The sequence below is a fragment of the Lactuca sativa genome, chromosome 9, assembly GCF_002870075.4.
Source record: "Lactuca sativa cultivar Salinas chromosome 9, Lsat_Salinas_v11, whole genome shotgun sequence".
Classification (NCBI taxonomy): Eukaryota; Viridiplantae; Streptophyta; class Magnoliopsida; order Asterales; family Asteraceae; genus Lactuca; species Lactuca sativa.
In genome coordinates, this window is record NC_056631.2 from 109,328,608 (window position 1) to 109,345,907 (window position 17,300).

Below are 17,300 nucleotides of genomic sequence, written 5' to 3' on the forward strand. Positions count from 1 at the left end.
CATTCTTCTCTTGAACAACAATCTTCTCTTGGGACTTTAGAATACCCACCAGTTTCGCCAAAGAGTATGATTTAAACTGTTCATGGGCTTTGACTGTGGAAACTACTGCTCTCCATTCCGATCTCAGTCCGTTCAAGAAAGTAACCTTTTGTTCGATGAGCTTCCTTTCAATGTCGTGTTTGATCATCTTGCTGAGAAGATGATTGAAGCGATCAAACGTCTGGGTCACGGTTTCTTCGGCCCCTTACCTGAATTCTCCAAACTCAGATAGAAGCAAGGTTTGGATGGAGTGTTCAAGATCTTCGTCTGTTGAATACAGTTCGCGAAGTCTATCCCACACTTCCTTCGCCGTAGTGCATGAGCTGACTAGTCTGAATGTGTCGGACTGAAGGGCGAATCTGATCAACCTTAGTGCCTTAATATTGCACTGGAATTTATCTTTCTCATCCTGCGCAATATTCGTCACGTCCTTGAGCAAATCGTTGTATTCTTTTTGCGTCTTAATAACTCTGGATGTCGCGGAATGAGAAAATGGTCCATTGATAATGGCTTCCCATATGAGAAAACCATTGTCCTCCGATCCAATCACGTAATCTTCAAAATGATGTGCCCATACTTCATAGTCATGGGTGTATAAGATTGGAATCTTTGTCGTCGAACCAATGCTGTTGGAAATATTAATAGGGTTTGATTGCGTTGCGTCCATAATGATCGTAATAACCTGTTCAAAGATCAGACTTGTAATAAAGCAGATTAGGGCAAAACAATAAATACTAAGATACGTCAATTAAGATGACGGCTCAATAAATATCGATGATTGCGGAAAACCCTAATGAAAATCTTTTTCACAGAAAAGAAGTGTATCGATTACACAGCCTCCTGCTCTGATACCAATTGATGAGATTAAAACAATAACTTTTAATCTATAAAGATCGATTAGATCGTGAACAAGTTTATGAATATGAAACTGCAAGAACACAATATAAATAACAAGGCAGAACGCAATAATAAGAACAAACAGCTTGAATCAAACGTGTCGAATGATTAATTAAAATCCTTAGAAGAGCTCGATTAAGAACATCAACTGTAAAGGATTGGAAGATTACAAGAGAGCAATATCGTAAACTCTGGAATGCTAAAACAGAAATCTTGAATCTTAACCTAATATGCATGCAAGCGATAACTTATATACAATACATAAAAGGCTCTCGGTTGGACAGGCCCAAACCGGAGAATACAAGGCTAATCTACGAGCCCAAAAGACGCAATACAAAACAGAACTTCAGCCCAACATTTATTTAGTCTTCTTTTGATCACTTAATTATTTTTAGATTATTTCTTGATCAATACTAATTAAATAATCTTATTAATATATTAGAACTTATAATATATTAATAAACCTTAAGTATTATTTCTTTCATTTTAGTCTACCCAAATGTATGATGCCATGCAACCCAATTGGACCATGCCGGGTCGGATCAAGTATATACCAATTATAGTTATGGACTTAGACACTAATCCAAAAACAACATCCTATGGTGCACATACAACCCCAAATGCATTGGATCTATGTTTTCTCTAATTATACATGTAATGGTATTTCCAACACATTAAGCCTACAACTAGCATGCAATTGACATAAACAATATGAAATACTAGTTAGGATGACATACCTTTTATGTAGCTTGAAACTTTGTTGTATTTGGCCATAAGAGCTTAGCACCAAACGTAATGAATGCCTCAAATGGCTCACAACTCACCTAGGACAAAGGTGGCTCTTGAGAGAGAAGCTCCATGCACCAAAAACACCTCATGAACTCCATGAATAACAAGTGGGCGTTTTTAGGCTATGGAGTATGTATTTATATGTTGGATTTCACGGGTCATGGGTATAACCCCAAGTCCATACCCATAGGTTCTATGATCCATGGTTCACATGGCCCAACTCTTTATGTGTCAATACATAAAGTTGGTCCAACATGGATCATAATCCCAACACATATAAATATAACTAATTACTATAATTAGTCCCCATAGATTTAATTAGTCTCTTTTAATGACTAAATTAATCCAAATTAATTCTTGATCAATACTAATTAACACATATGTTTTTATATTAATATATTATAACTTATCATATATTAATAAATCAAATATAACCTTCTCTCAAGAGTCCATCCTAACAAATTGTCCTGGTGTTATGCAACCCAAATGGACCATGCTACTCTTGGTTCGAGTACATACCAACAATAGTTATGGGCTTAGACATCAAATCCAACAGTCACACACTTGGATAAGTCTATAACGATTATTGTAAGTACGACTCCAAAATCCCGACTAGCAATTATAGCTCTTAAAAACCGTTATCGAACTCTAACCTAGTCAATGACGTGCCCATTAGATAAGGGATCATATATTCCTCTAATCAAGATATCATACGGACAGACACATGGATTATAATTATTCTCTCTATCCATCTGTTGTTTCCCGATTTCTGATTTATGACGACCGACTAATTAAACAAATCAAATTAGTCCACGCCTGGCCGAGCACTTTAGGTTTTCATCACTAAATCATCGAAGGGCCCACAAATATCGCTTTTGTCCACATGGGGTAAAAGGAACGGATAAACTTCGACTCAAATGCCCGGTTGTACTTATCAAATTATACACAATGATATGTATTATAACATCCAAGTTACTGGTCCGTTTACATATGTCAATGTGCAACCGACATGCAACTACAACTCACATGTCTCCATTTGAAGAATGTAAGATATTATCGTCTCATGATCACTCGTGATAAAATCTATGAAGTGATTTAGATGACCGTGAGTTTAATCCAATACTCGAATCTTCCAGGAGCACTCATGAATATTACAGCTATGTCTAAGCCATAGACAAACTACATACCCATTCATGACAGTCTTGCCTCAATACCTACATCCAAAGTATGATCGACTGTGGACTGTTTCAATAACCTGGTTATTCGGGAAGTCAAAACATGCAAAGTGAAACACAAGAATAATCGAATCCAATATGGTCTCAGAACTTATGAATATAAATAAAAACACCTTTTATTTAATCATCATATTGATTACACATTATTCATTGTATAATGTTTCGATTTATCTACCTAATACTTGAACTAAAGTAATAGTTATGCCATGCTCCAAGCATGTACACTATGTTTGTCTATGGTCCTTACTTTGTGAAATAGGTCAATTGAAAAGCATTTCAATGATGCTCATTTCACAATTCCAAATCCTTATGATAAATGTAAGAATACAAGATTCTTTGCCATTTACTGAAACCTGTTGGATTCTAAACATATATGCAATGATTATCTTGTAATGACTATGCACAAAAGTCACAAAAACTCGCCAATAGACATTACAAAGTGTCCTAATGGAGAGCAATTCCATGGAAATGAAGTCTCATATTTAAAATACATTCCTTTCAACATCCTTCCTGCAGTAAGTTTTCTAATTTTCTCATCTCCCAATATGGAAACATTCCATATTTTCCATACGGAATCTCATTGTTAATAGACTCCACTCTATTTATAATAATGTCAATATGGTCCATCCATTACTATACTTCCAACTGTCCTTAAGCGACCAGTCATTGGTGAACCTTAGATTGTCCTTAACAGTTGCTCGACCACCTTAGTCAAAACCTGTTCTAGTCATTTTTCCCTCTTAATGCCCTAGGCATTTGGAAAAATTTAGAACACGAGAATATTATAGTATATGCACTCGATTCTATACCCGAAGCATACGAGACACGATTGATAATGTCTAACATAAAGACATGATACTTGATCAGTCTTTTGCTATAATATTTCTATTTGCCATGTTCTCATAATTTTAATTATGAAGAGGGATGTCGTAATCATAATCAAATTTTGAGAATACAATTAATATTTCTATATACAAAATTTCCTTATGTTGAACATTCTAACATAGCATTTATATATAAATATACATACATATATATATATATATATATATATATATATATATATATATATATATATATATATGACTAAACGTGATTAAAATCCCAATCTAATCTTTTAGAATTGAAATAAAGTATAATTTCCTATCCCTTAATTATAGCAAAACAACTTTTCAAACTCTCCAACTTGCAAATTGAAATTTTTTTTTTCTATAATTAACATCGCTAACTTGCAACATTTACCATAATTGATTATTCTCCCACTAGCATAATAATTACATCATTGTTAGCATAACACTTATGCTCCCAGTAGCTTTGTCATGTACTCAGAAATCAGCTGGACTTCTAGAAATCAACACTCTGTTGACTCTCTTACCAAAGTTTAGACTTCTGATACGAGATGCTTCGATAAGACTTTATCTAAGCTTCCCAAAATCATACACCTTTCCTTAGATCGCTCACATATTTGTCTAAAAAATTATGTACAGGGATGCCGTAATAATAATGTTTAGATCTTTTTGCCATTTCTCATAATTCGAACTATGAAGAGGGATGCCGTAATCATAAACGAATTAGAGAAATGCAAATATCACAATTGCTAGCTATTTAAAATCTACTTAGTGAAATCGTTTCCTCACATCACTTTCATGAATCATAGAGAATCCTTATGCACTTAGATTTTATGGTGTATGAGTTCCTGTCCATGTGAATTTGTCATAACCATAATCACAAGACAAGGTTAGTGACAAATCCAAGCTCATATTGACTGAACTTGCTTAATGTCAATTTCTCACCACCTGGCAGCACAAGGGCGTACCATTGCTTCCAGGTTATTATGCAAACAACTGAGTACTCAAAGAACTCACAAGCATAGTCAACTTTAACTGGTATGGGCACAGAAACAAGAATATGTCAGCACGATAGGCTACAAACCTCAAGTCCTTTGCTAGTGATAATAAATAGGCTTTATTCGTGATTAGTTGTTCAAACTTTTCAAGATCTTTAAGAGTCCCACTAACCTCTTGACATATAATATTCTCTATGTCAAGGACCATACCTTAACAAATAAATATTAAAGAGTTAGTGCAAATTCTTATCAAGATAAACACTTCACACTTTTGGTCTTAGTTGGTCTTTGTTTTATCAAAAACATCACCACTTACCAATTTTAAATGTACAAGAGTAGAAAACATTTTACTCTACATTTGACAAGTGCTATAAACCTTTCTTAAGATTATGTCACTCGAGTTACAATCTTGGAGTATGACTCTAAGACTTGTTTTGGAACAAAGTATGACTCGTCTTCATGATTCAACCATTTCAACAATTCACGATTCTTCTTCTTAGCCAAACAAATGCACCAAGATGTCCTTAGAGGATCAATTGTGATATGTCTTCATAATCATGAAGATAATCATAAAACGTGATATTTCAAGTACTCTCCCATCTTTTCAGATTGGGGAAACATTTATCTTTCTGCCTAATTTGATTCTTCTTATTCGTTCTGCCACACATTGAAACTTTTTCAACGATTCAGAATAATACTTCAACTTGCAAGCAGAACCATATTTACTAAACTTTAGTAAATCATGACGAATAGCCTTATCGTTCTTTGTGGTGGACCTGATCATGGCACAACCAAGTGTACCCAATCTCATAGTCCTTCACTTGACTCACATATACATGTGAACAAGGAATTAGTCTTAATTTCCCAAAGATGAAAATTCTCATTCATCACACAATACAAGTTGTATGATTCCAAGTTTATATCCAACTAAAATTTGGGTTGAGAATACATCCTTATTTGGTAAATTATGACACTACCACAAACGAAAGAATCAAATCCATTTTCCAATATTGCTAGCAATAGAATCATATAAACAACAATTTTCACAAATTCCATTGTACGTATACTTAAAATAAATAAAAACTTTTCTTTATAAAATACTCGGAAAAACTCTACCTTACAATTCAATGAAAACTATGTTGTTATCTATTCCTAAGCAATCTATCATAACTCTTAAGCTGCAACTCAAAATTCTTATCTTTGAATCATTCGATCGAAATCCATCTTAGCGATAAGATTTAGCGTACTCTTCTTCTAAGATTCCTTTTTTTTTTTTCAAATTTACAAATCATCAAAATGCGACCTAGTCACATCATGTAATAAGAATCTCCAAATAGGAACTTAATAGAGTTAGATAATGGACTTACCTGAAGTAGAGTCAAACTTTTGACATTACCATCCTTATGATCTTTCAGGTAAATAGGGCAGCTTCGCAACCAATGCCCCTTCTTTTGGCAATAGAAACATATGGATTCTTTGAAATGGTACATGAGACTATCGCAGACTTAGCCTTTCTCTTTACCATTGGGTCAAGTGACTTGACCAAGGACGATCCCTTTCCATTGGGAAGATCAAGCTTTTCTGGACTTCTAATGTTACCATTGTCAATGTCCATGGAAGTTTGGGAAGTAGATCTTCCAATCAAATTTGCTTTACCAGTGCTCTAAATCATTGCTGATTTAGCAGCAACAAGAAAACAAGTAAGATCGGTAAGGGTCATGTCATGATCTGTCATTAGGGATTGACTAAAGAACCCAGTCAACAACTAACTTCCTCGAGACTTTGACACTGAACTCTCCCGGCTTATCAATATGTGACTACATCTCCAAGATGTGAGCACATATAGACATTGCTTGCCAATAGGGATTGAATGACCTTGAACTTTTCAAGAACTTGTGGGTTAGGGAGAATAATTAGAGGAGGTGGAGGAAGTGAAGCATGATTTCCAGTCCCATTAATGCACGATAAATGTATTAATCTTTCTACTTGATCCCCATGTGGGATATCACCTTCATTAGGAAAGTTCTATCCAAAAGGACAAGGAAGACCATAGTTGTCTAAACTAGACATCTATGAGGGAGAAATTCAAGTAAGTTGATATAAGTCATTAATATAACACCCAACATGATATATTAAGGCTAGGACCCAACACAATACTTTATAACTTGGAAGAGGGATGTCGTAATCCAAGCTACAAAATATTCGAAGGTAGGTAAATGATGATTTACCAATTTACACCATGAAAAACGAAAAATAATTTTAGCTTTTAAATGAATTGAAATTCCTATATCCTTTGAGATTCATTTAACTATTCGATGGCATGTTTAAATCTCGATTGCGCCCTTCAGGTTTGTGACTGAGATGCCGAGGATCACAAAAAAGGAGTGAATAACCATGCAAATTAGCTTGGTACACCCAACGTTACAACCACCTAATCAACGTGCCTATTAATCACACATGCTCCATTGATCTATGATTAACATCAAGCTACACTTTTACACATATTGTCAGTCCCGGATTAGTGTGCCGGTTAACCACACATGCTCCACTAACAACTTAAAAAGGCACAAAATGCAATTTCATGGGTTAGCACCATATTCACATTTTCCTAAAGTAACTAAGATTGGGAATTTAATAAAGTTTAGTTACTTTATGTTTATTATTATACTTTTAATGAAGGGAGAATTAGAGTCCTATCGTACCCGTTCGGCTAACGACCCTCCACCAGTCAAGGAAGTGGTGGGTGAGAGTGGACACCCATTAAACTGCCATTTTATAGGCAATAACGTAATACCCCCTTATAGATCGGCTTCGTGAATGAGGTCTACTAACGGTAAGACTGACATTGTTCTTATACATATATATAAATATTAAATCTATAATTTTATAATAGTATAAGAGTAGAATTCTAAAATTTAAAATTCTAGGGTTTAATTTGGAATTAAAGTATTCATGGGGGGGGGGGGAACTTTACAAATTCCAAAACTTGAGGGCAAGTTTTGAACAATTCAAAAACTTTTGGTTTCCATAACTTATGAGTTTAATATGGTTTTTATGGAAGACTTTTCAAATTCCATAACTTGAAGAGAAATTATGGAAGACATAAAACATTTTATGATGACTTGAAATATAGAGACTCTTCCATTTTCATAACCTATGAGACTTAATGTGATTTTAAATGAAAAAACCCTTCATTTTCCATAACTTGAGGACAAGTTATGGACTTCATGAAAACCATTAAGATCAAATTACCAATTAACACAATAATCAAGTAATTTTTCTATGAACAAGATCAAACTCATAAGCAAAGATAATTCATATCAACAATTTTCAAGAACTTAGCAAACCAAATGAACTAACACAAATCTTGAAACTTTGACAATTATCCTTTATTTAGATGAGAATAAACATTACCATAACATCAAAATCAAATTTTATGAATAAAAACACTTTATGGTAAAGATTGTAATCGAAAACCGGCCAAATAACTTGAAAATCTGCATTCAGGACTGCCAACTCGTCGTGCCCCTTGATGCACTCGACGAGTCCAAGACAATCTTCAAGCAACTTGTTGAGTCACCCAGTGGACTCGGCCAGTCCTGTTGACTAGCATGCAATTAAGCCTATAACTAGCATGCAATTGACATAAACAATATGAAATACTAGTTACGATTACATACCTGTTATGTAGCTTGAAATCTTGTTGTATTTGGCCTTAAGAGCTTAGCACTAAAAGTATCGATGCCTCAAATAGCTCACAACTCTCCTAGGACAAATGTGGCTCTTGAGAGAGAATCTCCATGCACCAAAAACACCTCATGAACTCCATGAATAACAAGTGGGCATTTTTAGGCTATGAAGTATGTTTTTATATGTAGGATTTCAAGGGTCATGGGTAAAACCCAAGTCTATGAAGTATGTTCTATAATCCATGAATAACAAGTGGGCATTTTTAGGCTATGAAGTATGTTCTATAATCCATGGATTATGTGGTCCAAGTCTTTACGTGTCCATACATAAACTTGGTCCAACATGGATCATAAGCCCAACACATATAAATATAACTAATTACTATAATTAGTCCCCATAGATTTTATTAGTCTCTTTTGATCACTAAATTAATTCCAAATTAATTCTTGATCATTACTAATTAAAACATATGATTTCATATTAATATATTATAACTTATAATATATTAACAAATCATATATAACCTTATCTCAAGAGTCCATCCTAACAAATTGTCCCGGTGTTATGCAACCTAAGTGGACCATGCTACTCTCGGGTCGAGTACATACCAATAATAGTTATGGGCTTAGACATCTAATCTAACAATAAGATCTTAATTATGTATAGTCGTGATGCATACACTAAGAAACTACAATTATGATGTCAATCTCATATAAAGAAAACCCTAGGCTACCAAGCATCATAGAATCAAGCAATCCTATCATGCAACTCCTGAAGATCCCTACCCTAGTACTAGCATGTTGTTCTAACATATCACATAAATCAAATAATCTGTTAGGTATGTTGGGGTCTATTTGGGAGCTCTGATTGATTGTACACTTGCATCCTCCTTTATTATTTTGAAAAAATTTTAAGAAAATCATTCTACAATATTATCCTTAGTTGGAGACTGGAGACACACGAGTGTTTCCTCCAATTCACTCAAACCAAGGGTCTGATACCAACTTGTAACATCCATAAAAATCAGGCCAAATTAAAACTTTTTCAAAACATTTCAAAACTATTAATTATTACAAAACTTGTTTACAAAATAGTATAATATCAAAGTGTCCCAGAAAAAAAATCATAAACGTGAGGAGATTTATTATGATCACACCTTTTCCTTCCCACGATCATCTAACGTACCTGAAAAAAAAACTGAAACCGTAAGCCCGAAGCTTAGTGAGTCTCCCCAAAATACCCATGATATACAGATATAACCATACCATATAAACATATAAGCAAACAACATGCATAACGAGCCATTAGTCCGATTGGACTGACTCCCGGTCCTCAGTATATTTGGACCGCTCTCTGAGCCCTCGGCATGTTTGGACCGCTCTCCTTGGGGACTTCAATGTATCCGGACCGCTTGCTAGGCCTTCGGCCAGACTAGAGTTCCTCAGCCTGTGCTTGCAGTCTACCCGGTCCGCCCAGGGTGTATTGGCCTACTGCACACAAAAGGGCTTGCCTCAACCCTTTCCCAAACCAACAAACATGTGCACATACATATAAACAAGTAAACATGCAGATCTAACCGATCACTAATCATGGAAACCATCCTACAACCAGGATACCGATCTAACCGATCACTAACATAACAATTATCCTATAACTAGGATATTGTTCTAACTGATCTCTAACATGTCAACCATCCTAACTACCAGGATGTAAATCAACAAACATATCATGCAATAAACCCATATGAAAATCCGATATCGGTTGGCATTTGTGCCTTCGACCTTGTTATTATAGTGAGGACAACTTACCTCTCAACTGTCGAATCAAAGTGATAACTCAACTCTCGAACAACAGCCACAAACGGTACCACCTATATTTACCATGATACCTTTTCCATAAATTCCAATTTACGAAAATACCCTAGAAGTCAACTAGTTAACCATTGGTCAAAGTCCAAGTCAATGGTCGAGGTCAACAGTCCAAATTGACCCGACTCGTCGAGTCCTTCCTGAACTCGAGAAATCGTGAAATCCCCCGTTGACTTGTCGAGTTTCCCTGAAACTCGCCGAGTTCATGCATGTCCAAATGTTGAGAAAACCCTAGCCAAATCGCTGAGTCACCCTACTGACTCGCCGAGTCCATGCAGAAGTCCTTGCACGACAATCTTCACTGGACTCGTTGAGTTGGCCATGCAACTCATTGAGTCCCTTTAGTCCTTACTCCATTCAGATGCTTTTTAAGCCATTCCAAAGCACCATATTGCAAATCTAAGCTCCTAAGGCATACTTCTTATGGAAAGTTGCAAACTTTACATACATGCATGGTAATAATGGCTCAAATCAAGCTAAAGAAAGGTTCTAGGCAAGGGAAATACTTTAGCATGCTAAAGGATGAAACTTTATGATTATAAGGAGCAAGATGAGCCTAGATCTGAAGTTTCAACTTCAGATCTTCGTTCATCACTCGGAATGAAGTATCAACACACCAAAATGGCCTTAAAACTCAAACATAGAAGGATCTAGCTAGAAGAAGATCAAGGTAACAACTTGATATCTTCAGATGATGCTAAACTGTGCTAGACTTCAGATCCACACACGTTCTTTGCCTCAAAACTACTTGATATTCAAGATCCTCTGACCAAGATCCACCTTCCAAGCTTAACACACACAAATATGGAGAGAAAATGGTGATTTAGGGGTTTTGGACTCACAAGGGGCTATAAGGGAGGTTAAGGGTGGCTAATGACCCTTTAAATAGTGTGCAAAATCCTGAAAATTAGGGTTTCATCCTCCAACTCCAACTCATGGAGTCATGTCTCCGACTCGGCAAGTTGATTATTTAAAACATATGGCCTTAAAATTCCTGCTCGACGAGTCAGGGCATAAACTCGTCGAGTAGACCTTTTAATGTGAAAAAAATAACCCTGTAGAAATTAATACCTAAGAGTCGGGGCATTACATACAACTTAAGCTACACGAGATAAGGGCGTCGACGAGGTTGAAGGGAGCTGAAAAGGTTTGGGGTCAAGGTTTTCAGTCGTTGTTTCATCGATACATATTGCTTCATGTTTGTTGGTCACTGGTTGTTTACAAGAAAGTTTTTCAGTGGCCTGGTAACTTCCTTCACCCATTCCACTGCTGCCTTTTAGTTGATTTAACAGATGACTTGGGTGATGGGAAAAAACGATGGTTGATTGGTCACCGTGAAAACCCATTGAAGTTTAGATGTAGAGATAACCGAAAAATATGGTTTGCTATTGATTTATATCTCTCTTTAAGATGAACATAATAAGTTTGTAGAGATGTTAACTTGTCTTTTCTTTTAGAACGAGAGAGGGACATAGGTTTTGGTGGGGGTGGCCCTATGAATTTTATTATTATTTTAAAATTTGAAATTATAAATAATAATTAGTTAATTAAAAAACAAAATAGCAAAGGGCAAAATAGACTATTTATATAAGAATGAGACTAAGTGGTGAAATAAAAAAACAAACAATAGGGATGGTCCGAGTTAAAAAAAAAAATTTAAGGACCAAACGTACAAACTATCCCAAACCACAAGGACTATCCGTGTAATATTTAGTTAAAACTATGATCACAAATACAAGAAAGTACTCAAATTAAAAAGCATTTTAGCCTAGAGGTACTAGTTTTGTTCTTATTTTTTTAGGTAGGCTTCATGTTCCATCTTTAATATAAGATGAAATTAGAAGTAGTGTTTTTTATTAGAAATATGTAAGTTAATCACTAGTATAAAATTGACCTATGGTCACACTTTTCAAAAAACGATATGTAACACTTTTTCTTAAAAGTCTGGCCAAAAGTCACTAAAAAATTTAGATATTGTTTTTGGATTCATTTAAATTACTTTATGTAACATCCCCAAAATAACAAGTAAATTATATCTTTTAAATTAATCAAAACAACCTTTGATTTACTCTAAAGGCCCATCAAAGTATAGAAAATGTCAAATAATTTTCAGAGTACAAAACAATAACATACAATGTGGAACACTGGTGGATACGATGAAATCATATCAAGCTCTTCCTTTTGACACCGGAAGTACGTGAAACATATACATAAACTATAAACATAAAACTTCACGATTTTTCTAAAATATCACATACCATGTGTTTTGGTTAAATTTACTTAAATATAAATCAATCAAATTGTAGTAGAGGCTGTGGTGTTGTAATCAAAACATGTAACACCCGATTTTCGAATCATTTTATTATTTGCGTCCATGACCCGAATATTAGTTGTCATCAAGCTTTGGGCCTTGGGGAAAGAGAGAACTGTAACCTTTTTGGATGTGGGTATTATAGATTAGGTGATCCGAGAGTTCGGTTGTGTTTCAGAGCCTAAGGGTATAACCGTGATTTGGCAATTCAGGCCTTTATGAATTTTGGGTTTAAGTTTGGGAAGTTTTCAGGTAAAAGAGAGTTTATATAATGGTGGAGCTTCTTTTTGCCTATATGTGGATATAAAGAATGTCAAAATTGGACTTAGAACGAAAGAGATATGGCCATGTGAAGTTGAAGTGTTTTGGAGCTTTGCCTAGTACGTGGGGTGTACTCATGGAGTACGCAGGGTGTAGTGGAATATATGATCGCGGATGACATTTGACTACACTGGGCGTACTCAGGAGCAATCAGGGCGTACTCCCTCCACCTAGAAACCCTAATTTTGAGGGTCTTACCCCTATTTAAGCTCATTATGTTCATGAGGCCTTGCCTTTTATCAGCCTCCATACCTCCTAAACCTTAATCTCGACCCCTGGCCACCATCTTTGGATTTCTTAAGATCTTATGAGGAATCTTGGTGTATTATTGTGCATTTTGAAGAGATTGAAGGTTGTTAATGAAGAATCACTTGGAGTGGAGCTTGATGATCTAGAAGTTACACGTCTTTTGCAACCTATGGAAGGTAAATTTTTTTTGATCTTAACATCTCTTTGGGAAGATCTAGTTTAGGGCGGTTTATGGTACATTTTGGTTTCTTTGGTTTATCCTTATAAGGAAGAGATTTCTCTAGGAGTGTACTCAATAGATCTGGACGTTTTAGGTGTCCAAAATGCATAAAAATGTAAACTTGATGGTTGATATCTACCCATGCATGTGTATCAGCTCCTTGTTGAAGTTGTAAGACAAGGGCTTGGATTTAGGCCCCATTGAGCCATGCAATAACTCAAAGTTAATGACTTTATGGGTTATGACATGATTTGGAACTATTTCTAAGCATTGGATGTTTTGGCATAAAGGTTTCTAGATGTATTAAGATCATGCAGCGTACATGGGGCATACCTCGTGGTACGCAGCACGTACTGAGTCAAACCCTCATGGTCTGGTCAAGATCCGTAGTAAGTTGGGTGTACTCAGTCAGTATGGACTTCCTTTAATTGTTGACTTTTTTACCTTTGACCATTGACCAGAAGTTTGTCTAGGTTTGCCCAATGGATTTTTTGGGCCTTCTTGGATTAGGCCCATGATGGGTTTTGGGCCGAATTTGGATATTGGGCCATATTGTCTTTTGTTGCTATTGGTTTGGGCTTCGTATATTAGGCTAAGTGAGGAAAGGGTAAAATGGACTTTTACCCTGAGTATTGGGTAGTCAGACTAGGTTTCCAACTATGGGTTGAGAACCAATAATTTATTGGTGTTATTTGATATTGTTATCACGGTGATTTTTCGGATCAGTAGTTCGAGCTTTTGTTTGTCATATTTAACAGCTTCAGGTGAGTCTTTTCCTAATGTTTGTGAGTCGAAGGCACAAATGTTGGCTCACTAAATTATGTATGTAGGATGCCAGATGTCTTTATGACTCTTGCATGTTTATATAAGCCTGTGTTGTAGAATAGTTGTATCTGTGATGACCAGCTGGGTCTAGCTGTTATTATTGTGTTATGTTGTTTATTTGTGATCGAGACTCCTGATAGTCTCCATGGTTGCTAATAACCCACCGGGCATGTTATTAGCCGACTGGGACTGCTGATAGTCCCCAGGGAAGCTGATAACCCATAGTTGTTTATTTGTGTTGTGTTGTGCTGTGTGTGTTATTTTGGGCAACTCACTAAGCTTTGTGCTTACGATTTGTGGATCACATGTTTCAGGTTTTCTTATATTAAAAGGAGGGCACAAGTCGATTGCAAGGCATTAATGGGGACTTTTGCACTTGATAACTTTTAGTGATACTCTGATAAATGTTTTAAGATCTTGCAGTTGTGAATAAAATAAATGCTTAAAGTTTCCATCGAAAAATTTAGGTTGAAATTTAGGGCGTTACAAGTTGGTATCAGAGCCTTTATTTGAGGGATTCGGGGGTACTCTTGGGTGTGCTTGAACTCAAACTATGGATTTGGTAAATATTTCTAGAAGAAATTGATTTTCTAAGAAAAATTTATTTTAAATTAAAAAGTGGTGCACTGTGTGCTACCAGCCGAGCTCAAGTAAATATTTCCCAAAATACCCATGTGTGTTATATGATTGATGTTTGATATGAGTATATGAGAATTGTATGCTATATTAGGGCTAAGGATCAACTTAGTGTTGCATGATCAGATGCCTGATTAGGAGAGATGACTTTCTGCCAGTTATATGAGCTAGTAGTGATGCATGCTAGTGATTAAAGATCTTCAGGAGCTTCTGAGGTATGACTGCCTGTTTATATGACGATTTTAGTGCTAGATGCTCGAGTGTTCCTTGCTTTGTGCTTTGTAGGACTCATATTGATGTAAGTTAGCTATCACATGAATATGTTATGTTACATGAAGTGAGGGTTAAACAATCTTAGAGAGGTTGGCTTGGCCTTGTTGCGTATCTCTCGTTTGAGTCAAACCAGTGTAGGGTTGAGTCTTTTAGTCGAAGGATTATCTAAGCTTTGTTGCATATAATTGTATTTGTGAAGTAGTTAATTGACATTAGTAAAGGTCCTTCAACAGTTGATGGCAGAGTTAGGTGGTAATCCTAAAAGAGCCTAGGAAGCGCTTTAGTGTGAGTGATGTGTTGTTTATCAGATTTTGTAGGGTACCATTATTAGGAAGTGGCTTAGATGATTTAGAATGATTATGAGAAAAGTACGGATAAGTGTGGAAGGTATTATTGGGCCCGTACTACTAGAATCATAAGATTCGTACTCGAATCAAGGAAAGTCACAAAAATTCTAAGGAGCTGGTTGTGGGTAGGAACATGGTATGGAACTGATAGGAATAAATCCTTTATGATCGAATAGATTAAAGCAGGCAAAACAAGAACACAATATGATCAAACAAGTGTTGAATGAGTAATAGTCACGCCTCAGAAACTTACCTAAGATATGTAGCATGCATGAACATTATATACTAACCCTAGCAGTAAATACGACTGGATAGGCCCAACTCGTTTATACAAAATGGACTCAAAAGAATAAGCCCAATGATGCAACACTTAATCATCAACAATATCCCCCCTTGCATCAATTGTGACCCTAGCCAGTTAGTTATGGATTCGCTTCTGCACTTCGTAGATATTGGGAATGAAGCCCAATAGCAGCTTGCGAACTTGAATATACAGAGTGATCACATCAGTGAAACACTTCACATCATCCTTGTTGTTGCCTCTGAACTTTGCAACCAGCTCCAGGATGAACTCCATACATGAAGTGGTAAATAAGTGCTTGTCTTTAAGATGGAAAAATAACTTGTGTCGATCTGCTCCTTGACAACCTCTAGACGTATACACTAAGAACCATCATTCTTTGAAATTTTTCCCTGGCTTGAGCTTCTCAAAATCTTTTGGAGCTTTTTTCGGAACAGCCCTTAGTTGTTTCCTCAAAACAATGGTATTCTCTACATCCATTGATCCAACTTCTTGAATATAAGATTTGATTAAAAGTTGAAGATGAGACACCACAGATTCATACTTCTCCTTGTTTCTTACCAAAATGTTGTATATCATCATCCAGCCATGGGGATTCAAACAAGGTAGGTCTATGAGAGTGAATTCGCAGGCTTGAGATGCGGATCCTGTCGCAACATTAAACCTCGCATTAGGGAAGCTTTTGATCTCGATCGGCCCAGTGATCTTCACATACATAATCTTTCTCGCACTCCAAGTCTCGTACTGAGGCTTTATGTGCTTCAAGTAGAAAGCAAACAACATTTGATCCGCAGTGTTGTCTGAGAAGGGTACATTCACAATTTTTATAAAAGCCAGAAACCTGAATGCCTTTGGTGTGATAGGTAGGTCCAATTGGGAATCCTTTGTGGTCTGGATTTCAAAAGAAGCAATTAGATCCAACCAATACTGGCTTGGCATATCCACAACATTTTTTTGCATCCTCTTTAGGGCCAACTTAGGAAATAAAAGCATTTTGCTTTTAAGAGTGGCCTGAGCTTCCTTATCTGCTTTTTCTTTTTCCTCTACCTCTCTGACGATGCGAGCATGATCATCAATCTCTGCTTCGCGAGCCTTCCGCCTTTTGAGTTCAGATTCATTAGGCTCTTTGTCTTCACTGTCATCAATAATGGGTTCTTCAGTTAAAAAATTTTTCTTTCTTCTTTGGTTCTTGTTTGATGACAGGAGGGTTAACTGGAGTTTTGAGGGGGGGGGGGGGGCATTCGTTTGATTTTTGGAGCTACGCTCTCCCCCTTGTTTCGGAATAAACATTATTTGCGAAACACCCTCCAAACAGTGTAACATAGCAAACACCGGTCTTAGCTTGTCAGCTAAATGCTTCTTTACTGTGATGGAGATCATTGGATCACGAGTCTCAATGATATCAGAGAGCAGACCACTGACATCGGGGATACAGCTGCGAGTGACTGCCTTC